At 39.5% G+C, this 9,536-nt stretch overlaps 1 protein-coding gene across 1 annotated transcript in view; it reads left to right on the top strand.

Annotated features, from left to right (window-relative positions):
• Positions 1 to 2,694: 2,694 nt before the first annotated feature.
• The window catches only part of TNFSF11 (TNF superfamily member 11), a 47,879-nt gene continuing 41,037 nt past the window's right edge, over positions 2,695 to 9,536 (top strand). Inside the window, exon 1 of the mRNA XM_027888865.1 lies at positions 2,695 to 2,798. The gene's annotated coding sequence lies outside the window, so the exon portion shown is untranslated. The remainder of the gene's footprint in view (positions 2,799 to 9,536) is intronic.

Below are 9,536 nucleotides of genomic sequence, written 5' to 3'. Positions count from 1 at the left end.
CACAACCCTGAAGAACAGCCAAATCTTGCTTTGTTACCCAGAGATAGAAGAAGTATTTTGCTTAGCCAGCTAATCTTCCGAACAGCGAGAGAAAGTGAAAATGACAACTGCATTTGTCCTAGTTTGTGATTTATATATATGTACATTTCTTATCTGTGCCTGAGGCTTAGAGCTTCTGAGATTACACACATCCAAATGGCAAGATTTTTTTCTTTTTCCAAACAATATGTGAGATAACAAACAGATGGGTTTAGCCTCCTCTATACTTCTCTTTCCACTTGTTTGGTAACACAGTAAATGTAAGTATTTCCTGCATTACTGCAGTATTGTGTTGCGGTATTTTTAAAGAGACTGTTTTTTTCTTAATTAATTTTCCCTCTGAATGCACAACACCTCTGTTAGAACATCTTCATTATTTAGCTTGGGAGCAGTTTGGAGAATGCTTAGCTAAATATCTAAAAATAGAGAATACGACTTCTTATTTAGAGAATCCTTTCATAGATGCATCTAACTGCTGAGAAAACAAAACCCAGTCCAGGCTCCTAGACACTCAGATCTCAGTACCAAAAGATCAGTGCTTGTCTTTTTTTCCCTCTTCTTAGGTTATACTCAGTGGCAGGTAAATGGACAGGGCAGCCAACAAACCTTCTGCCTGTCTTTGTGCTGAAAGGACACATGTTTCCCCCTGCCTAGCTGAAACTGCACTGTCCTATAAACCATGTCTCCAAACCCCCCTGCCTATGGTGCACCCAAGACTCAGTAGGGTAGGCTGGTCCCTTTCTTGTTGGCATATCCACAAGTTTAATTAAGCAGCTGGCACATCTGATGCCTTCATCAGAGTCATTGTAAAGCCATCAAGCCACAGCACTGTCTCCTGAAAAGAGTGGGATCAAGGTTTTGGGAAAAAACCCAAACAAACAAGGCACAAAGCCAACACAGAGTGGTTGCAGTAACTCAGGGATTTCTGCCTGGTGCAGGGAAAAAAAAAAAGGCAGCAAAGTCATATGACAAAGTCCCAAGGGGGACCTCATTTCCCTGAATGACCATGCTCAAGGGTGTATGGGCATCCTTATCTTCTAGATGAGGAGAAGGCAAGGTATTCACGGGCCCATAGGATATTTCCAGAGACATGAAATATCTGGTTACTTAGTGATGACTTCCCTTAACTGGAAACACAATACTGGGAAATGGGAAAATGCTATTCTTCAGTATCATCCATACTCTCATGAAAGTCCTCACCTGGCAATGAGCTGCAGCCAGCAGAGCATTTTAGTGGTGCTCTTCACCTGACAGTGTCCCCAAAGCCATCAGCTTTCCCCAGCCTTTTCCTCCTGGCAGCAAGCCTCTGCTTTCAATCTTCAAGGGGACATGGTAGCCAGAAATCCTTGCAGGCAGAGCCTGCTGCCCTCAACCCTATCTTTGCAGGGTGGAAAGGATCCCTCTAACAGTGGTAGTCTCTGCTCAGTGCCACAGCAGAGTTGGGGCAGGTGTTGAGCCAGCATCCTGGCAGAGGATCTCTCCAAGTTATTTAACTTCTGTGCTACCTGGCTTTGCAGCAAATCCCAGCTCTTCACAGGTGCAGAAAGAGGCCAGAAATGTGCTATTCCCTTTTGCTGCACAACAGTTTGGAAGCAGTAGACAGATACATCTGACACCCAGATGCATTGAGATCCAAAACCTTTCATCTTTGAGTGATTAAAATAGTCCTTTTTATGCTGGAACAGGACTAATGGTGCATCCAGAACAACATAAAAATATTTTGTTTGTCCTTTTTATTTTTGCTGTGCTAACAAAAATGGTTAAAATAAAAATAGCTCCTAGAACAAAAATATATTGTTTAAAAAGCCTACCAGACTTTTTCTTAAGTTTTATTAAATGCATTTTCCTCACAAGATATATCTTGTTCTATTCATACGCATTCAAAAGTATTATGTTATTTCACTTTATCAAAAAAAAAAAGAAAAAAAGAAAAAAAAAAAGGAAAGAAAGGATAATTGAATCTCCTGGTATACTTACAGAACATTGGTAAAGCAGTAACAGATTCTAAAAATGAAAAGACAACTGTTCCAAAGTCAGCACCTGCTGCTGTGAGTTTGATATAACTGTTTTTCTTTGGTACTTCCATTTCTCATGGTTTGTTGAAGCAGATGTTGCCATTCGGGAATGTCTCTAGTCAACAAGAGCACTCACAATCAATCACAGCATTTTTCCCACAGATTTATTCCTTATGGTAAGGTATGCACTACATGCAGGATCAGAGCTGAATGAATGTAACACAGTTTCCCAACCCTTCAAGCAATAATATCAAATGACACAGTTAATGCGGTTCCTCATTAAGAAAATGCAATGACTGATCAACACTTCACTCCTTCACATATGAGATCATCCACATTCCCATAGGACGTCATAGTATTTTCTTTTATCCTTGTCAAAACTGTACAGTGGGAAGGTAATATGGCTATCTTGGCTACACTGGCAACATTTTAACACGAGAAACCTTACTACTCATGACTCATGCTGCAGTACTTGTCTGTTCATATTGTAGGATTACGATGCTCATTTTTGTGTGGACAAAGTGATCCGGAGTACTCACTCACTGATTAGAAACAACACCACAAATCAATGTGGGGACAAATGGAAGCTGAATTTGAGGGAGCTCACAATGTCAGTCTCTGTTGTGAAATTTTAGGTCTGCTTGATTGAGCTGCAAGGAAATGTGCTGAGCTTGCCTGGAAAATCCATGACTACGCAGAGGAAATGAAACTCAGAAGAGTCATTTGTGGTTCTTACCACTGCAGGTAAGCACGGCATACTTAAAAATTGCACTTTGCTCTAATATTCAGGTATGACATTCACCAGAGTAGATTCAGGGCCAGATAATGTACTTGCAGATGGTAATGCAGTGTATGATTTGCTATAGACCTTCTTCCATAGCCACAGCTCTTACACTGTTGTTTTGTAGAAACTGAAGCTCATGCAAGCTGAAGATTAAATGGTTCAACTCTCCTTCCCCTTCCCTTGAATGTCCTTTCCCATTCATTTCCAGTGTTGGTATTACTGAGTGTGAACCTGTGGCAAATCAGTTCAGGAAGCTGATGTAGCTAGAATCTAACCCACCAAAAAACCCCACCAAATTTATCTGCCTCAACAGATACATTTCATGAACCGGCACACCCTCTGATCCCAGAGGTCACAGCCTGGAACACAGCTGGTGGGGGGTCAGCCCCACAATGTAACCCCCAAAACAAGATGTAGACACAATTGCCCATGAGTACCTTCAATGGGGATAACTGGGATATGCTGATTTATTCCTGTTCTGATTCCAGCTATTTCCAGTATAGCAGGATGGGCCTGCTTTTAGATGTAGGCAGAGAAGACAACTGCCTTGGACAGTTGCTCTTCCTGCTTTTGTCTCTGTCCTGGAAAGGTAGACAAGCAGTTGAGGCATCTTGTGTGGCAACTTCTTGTGTGGGACCCCCTACAAGTCATTATTTCATGGCTTGTTTCTCATAAGCAGTAGAACATAGACACATGGCTATGCAAGACTTTCCCCACCTCTACCCCTTTCATACCAGTTTTCCTTTCCCTTGTGATGGCTGTACTGTCATGACACTTGTCCTAGCTTTAGCCTTACTATCAGCTTTCAACACCCAAAACTCAATTTTTCCCACTATGCTGAAAGACTTAAGCTGATGTTGAAGCAAATCTGTGGAAATCCTAAAACGGGGCATAAACAGAAGGAAATAAAAAAAAAAAACCTTAATGATTGCAGAGAGATGTGAGACAGTAAGCAAATAAATTGTTTGTCTAGGAAGGTGCTAACATTTTATATAAAATGAGTTTCTTTTCACTGAAACCATCCTTTTCAAATTACTGTTCTCTATATGGTGGTAGGAAATCTCCACTTTTCCTATTGATCCTAACTATTAACAGCCACTCCTCTATTCTTTCCTTTTTTAAAATGTCATTTTGTTCAAGACAACATTGCTCCTAAACCCAAAGCTAAAATCAAATGCTCAGGTTTGTTACTTTTGGCCATGTTTCAGCAGAAATTAAGATGACCCAGTAGTGACCCTTCACTGAGAGAGTAGTCACTAGAACAGGCTCTCCAGGGAAGTAGTCATGACACAGCCTGTCAGAGTTCAAGGAGTGTATAGATGATGCTTAGTCACACGTTTTAGTTTTAGGTAGTCCTGAGAAGAGCAACAAGTTGGACTCAATAGTTGCCTTCCAACTCGAGATACTCTGTGATTCTGTTTCCATGAACTCTGGTTCAGACTTTTGTGGACAAATTTGGAAAGTATAAGAAACCAGATAAATCCAGTTTTAAATAACTAAGACATGGCCAGATATCATACTAACAGGGAACAAATGACCCCCATGGCCAGAAATAGACTGAGAAAAAGTAATAGACTGAGAAAAAGTACTCTGCCAACCTTTATTGACAGAAATGTTGGGCTGGATCAACATTTTTTTCTACTGAAATGATGCATTCCCAAACTATCTTCTTGTTTTGTTACCTGAAAACTTAGCAACCCCAGACCTGGATAAAAAAAAGTCAGACTTTATGCTTTTCTATCTTATGTATTTCCATCAAGACTGAAGATCGTATGCCTGAGACTTGGCAATAACTGTATCCAGTAAGAGGAGAAGCCGTAAACTTATTATGTGTGTCAATAAAGTCAGCAAGTTAGTCTTGGAACACACACATGGAGCAAAACTGCTGAGTAAGGGAGAGCGACTTTTCCAATTATAACAATACATTAACATGCAGGTCAGAGGTTGAAATATTAAAAAGCAGTTAACAGGTCTCTTGAGAAGCTCCAGTAATGCACAGCAGCCCTGCATACTTGCAGACAATGTAAAAAGCCACAATGTTATCCCTTAATACCACACACTGATGTGCAGAGCTCAATTAGTAAAAGTTGTTCAGGAACTGAAATGCTAGTTCTGCTGGGAGATGCCCTGCCCTGGAAAGGAAGTACCAGCACTGCGCACCCCCCAGGACCCAAAGGTGCACTGCATGGCTAGGATCCTGTTGAAGGCTGTCAAAAAGCCACAAACTGCAGAAAAAAATATTGGCGATGGTGCTTTTTAACACAAACAATCTTACTCATGACTGGTCTTGGGTTTTCTATTGCCGCCCACCACTGTTTGATGTAGCAACACTTTGGTTTTGATAATCTTGAACCCATTTTCAAGCATGTCAGGTACCTCCAATTAGAGATAGATTTTTTTTTTAAGAGGGAGCTCTACCCCCTGTTAGTTGTTAAAACTGTTTATCTCTTATGACTCTTATGTAATTCATTACTCTCAACCCACAGACAGTTGTACTGAGTATCACTGAAAATTCAGTATGTGCCCTTCCCAACCTCCAGCTGAAATGCTCTCATCAAATATGGGTGGCATCTTCTGACATGGGTGGCTTGGTGTAAGGGGGTACTAGAGCTGTCAGAAGTACCCCAGGCTCCCAGCACGACCTGCCTAAACTCAGGTGTCCCATTTATTTTGCAACCCCTTGTGATGGATGAGCCCACTGCCAGCTTCTCTGCCCTATATAGTTTTATGATCTTCACATCTGACCTACGGGACTTGTGTTGATGGACTAAGGAAACCCATGATTTTTTCCAGCTTATCCAAACTCCTATACACACAGAGGAAGAGAGAGATCAAATTTTCTGTGTTGTGCTCTGAATTTTGAACTGGAGCTTACTTTCAGTCAGTTTGAATATAGTTGAATTTAAGATCACTATAGTATTGCACACGTGAAGTTTTCCTGGCTATTCAGTGGTTTAGGGGAGAAACTAAGTCCTTGCTAAAAAAAGATTTGTTTCCTAAGTATAATATTATAATTGAAACAAAGTCACTGGAGAAGAGGTTTTAGTATGTCTGTAAACTGCATGGCTTTTGTGGTTTTGTTGCAGTGATTTCATACCATGAATTTAAATAAATTGGGAAATAAGAGTCTGTTCTAGAGCTCAACCAAAAGATTGGTGGTCTTCCCAGTGCACTGATCAGGCAATATAAAGGGAATGTAAAACCTACATCTTACCAAAACATTATGAAACCAAAGTTTTTGCATGCACCATGTCAAACAAACAAATGCTGAGCCCAGTGATTTTTGCAGTCAATATACTCCATCATCTACATGATAACTTGGTAGATGCAGTTAGATCAAAGGTTTCCTTTCAGTCCCAAAGCAGAGGATGTTCTACGGTGAAATCACAACAGTTGCTTCTGCTAAGCAAAGTACCGCCTGACTCTGCCTGAGATAAAGCTCTGTCTGTTGGAAGGAAAATCTCAGTCACTCTCTGGCAATGTCATGCTTGGTCTGGGTGGAAGATGTTTTGATGGGTAACATCTGTTATTTTCACTGAAATCTGAAAGACCTGTCTACATGTTTTGGTGGTGTTTTTTTCCCTCGGTATAGGATCTGGGGGAGGGAAAAATAACTAAATTGACCTTTCATTTGACAGAGATGCAGTGTAAAAAGAACTCAAAGAAATGAATATCCTCAGAATTATGCATAGTAAGGCATTCTTACTCAGTTTTTCTCATGTAAAGAAAACCAAGAAAAACAGAGCTATTATGACTTTACCCACCTACAGACAAAGCCTGAGAAGATCCTATTTCTCAGACCTTTGTCAAATTTTCAGTGTATCTAGTGGGATTTCTTTTTCCTCCCTTAAAACATAAATATGTTTAGTATTCTCAAAGGAAAATAGCTTTTCATCTGAGAAAACAGATGTCATCACTCTCATTCTCAAACCTTGTCTTCCTTCCCCAGCTCCATCTTTTATCCCTATCCCTCTGGCCATGGGAATACATATTCTCATTTGTTATTAACCTCTCTTTTCTTGAGATCTTATGACATTTGTGGACAACATATATTGAGACAGAAATTGAACTTTAGGAATATTGATACCACTATAGCCCATCTTTCTGTTTGGTTTTAAGTAAAATGTTACAGAAAACATTAAAAAAATGACAGATTTGCAGCCATTTAAATAAAGAAATAAGCCACTGATAATGAAAACGTATTTTAATTTGTCATTGCAACCTCCTGAATTTGTCATCAAATTCATATGTGACACTGAACAAGGGAAGGGAAGGAAAGGGAAGGGGGAAGGGAAAGGTTAAGGGAAGGGAACAGGGAACAGGACCTCTAGGAGACACAGCGAGGAGATATTTAGGGATCTGCCATCTCACTATGAAATGGACTGGATGCACAGCCGAGTTCCAGAGGACTGAAAAAATTGTGGAGGTACATTTTTGCCCACTTATATGGGGTTACACAATACAGTTTCATTGTGGGAGCTGGTCTTGAATTGCTTGAGATTCTAGAGAGAGAGTTTGGCTGGTTCTGTACAACACTCTATCTTTTGAAGCCTTGACCAAAACATTCATATCTCCAAATATGGCTTGCCAGAAAATAAAAAAAACAAAATACTCTAATGATGAAAATAGTGCATGATTCAATATAGACAGAAAATAATATAATGTGTGTATACATGTGCTATGTTTCCTAACTTTCTTTGCAATCTTTTATATGCTCTTAACAGATGTGTGTGTCTCCTTTCCAGATTTTTTAAAAAAAAAGTAAAATGAAAGGATAGAGGTCCCAGTGCTCAGCAGCATTGTGCAATGTGAATATGAAGTACTAGAACATTTCAATCCAGTACATGGGCTTCTGCCATTTGAACTAGGGGAGAAACTGAGTTTGTGGGTAGTGTAACATAATTGCAGGGAAAATCCCTTTAAAGCCAGATACTGAAACATCTGTAGTTCAGAATGACTTCTTGTCTGCCAGTTGCTAATATCCCTTTAACCATGTCCAAAATAAATGGTTTTGGCTAGTTTTTTTTTTTTTTTAATTATCTTTAAGTTGATATATCCAATATAAACATTTTCAACCCAGAGAATGAAAGATCTACTGATTGATAAGTAGCTAGATCTGAATGTTATAACAAAAAGCATTGAGTAAGACTAGAGATAGGAAAAATAACCTTTGGCATCTACCTAGGTGAGTAAACAAACCCAAACACACTTTCAAATTTGGGTTTAAGTCACAAGGATGCTGCTTTGTGAAAAATCTCAGTGACCCTGTTTACTTTTATCTCTTGACCTTTCTCACTTCTGTTCTCTTGACTTCTTTGGTAATCATTGCAACACTCCCAAAACTGGATTAAAAAATTGGTGCTAGTGAGTCTGGATCATATTCAGATTTCTTGGTATATCTACCTTATTTTAGTGTTGCAACTACCATAGTTTCTGAGCTCAAGAGAATGAGGTGTGATTTAAGCTACCTGCTACCTAAGATGGCCAAACTATGACTTCATATTCAAGAAACAAAAAGGAGGTGTTAATGATGCACAGATCCCTATTGCAGGTACCTGACTTGGCACTGACTTCACACTGAGATCCAGAAAATTGCAGCCTAGGCTTCATGTGTTACTCTTTGGACCTTTGTTGTGCTGTAGACAAAGCTGATTTTTCCTTGCTGCCTTATAAATCAGAAAGCTCAAGGTGAGATCTAGAAGAAAAGCTACGTCTGGACATTTTAGATAATCAGTTGTCTTCCCACCACCCCTTCTTTGCCTTCTGGCTTGTGGCTGGAAAATGGGAACTTTCCTTCACACAATTCCCGCCTGCTGTCAGCTATCTTTAAACTGACTCCTGCAGCTGTATTGCGATTCATGCTGGGTTGCAGGCTCATCGATACTATGCAAATTTACCCTGTAAGTAGATGACCTGTTACTGTGGGAACAGACTAACCTGCATCTGCCATGTTACTTTCACTTTTACTGGACAAGGTTGGTGATGAAAATAAGCTTAATCTTGTAAGAGGTTAGGCAGTTTATTACAGAACAGAAAACTGACTTACAAAGAACTACAGCAATAAAACATGGTACTGCTGTCTTTACTTTTGTTCCTTCAGGGTTTCTTTTCAGTAATATTTCCTCATATTGGCAGGTGGATGTTCTTCATGTTGACAGATAGATATTATATGCTAGTAAAAATCAGATTTGGTTAATTTCTATGGTAAATACCACTAATTTTAAATGTATTAGAGAAAATGAATTGCACAGTCCATCGTGTTTGTTGGTTTGGGGTTTTTGTTTGATTTTTTTAATTTGTTTTGTTTTGTTTTTTTGTTTGTTTGTTTGTTTGTTTTGTATGTTGATTGTATCTTGCAGAACTACCTTCAGCTTAATTTTAAATTCAACCAATAGTGATTGCCATGTAGACCATATGGTACAACCTCTAAAAACCATCCCTGAAACTTAAATTTTAACACAGCTTTGGAGTGAATAACACTTGACCTTCGGGAAACTCTTGCCAGAATGGAGAGCTATGCTTGCTTTGTGATAACTAACTCCCCTGGTATTGAGGTCTAATACTGAAAATGGTGTATTGCAAGCAAGTGAAAAGAGCAAATGGAAACTGCACAAACCAATTTGCACTTTTCTCTTGTACTTCAGAGCTCTGAATGTCATCTTGGGTGGAAAATGTCTTAGCAGTTTTCTCTAGCCGTC

Source organism: Empidonax traillii, unplaced genomic scaffold (genome assembly GCF_003031625.1).
Source record: "Empidonax traillii isolate 1590-97213 ecotype Southwest subspecies unplaced genomic scaffold, ASM303162v1 scaffold247:size2371522, whole genome shotgun sequence".
Taxonomy (NCBI): domain Eukaryota; kingdom Metazoa; phylum Chordata; class Aves; order Passeriformes; family Tyrannidae; genus Empidonax; species Empidonax traillii.
The sequence above is the reverse complement of the archived record's forward strand: the minus strand, read 5'-3'. Positions and strand labels throughout refer to the sequence as shown.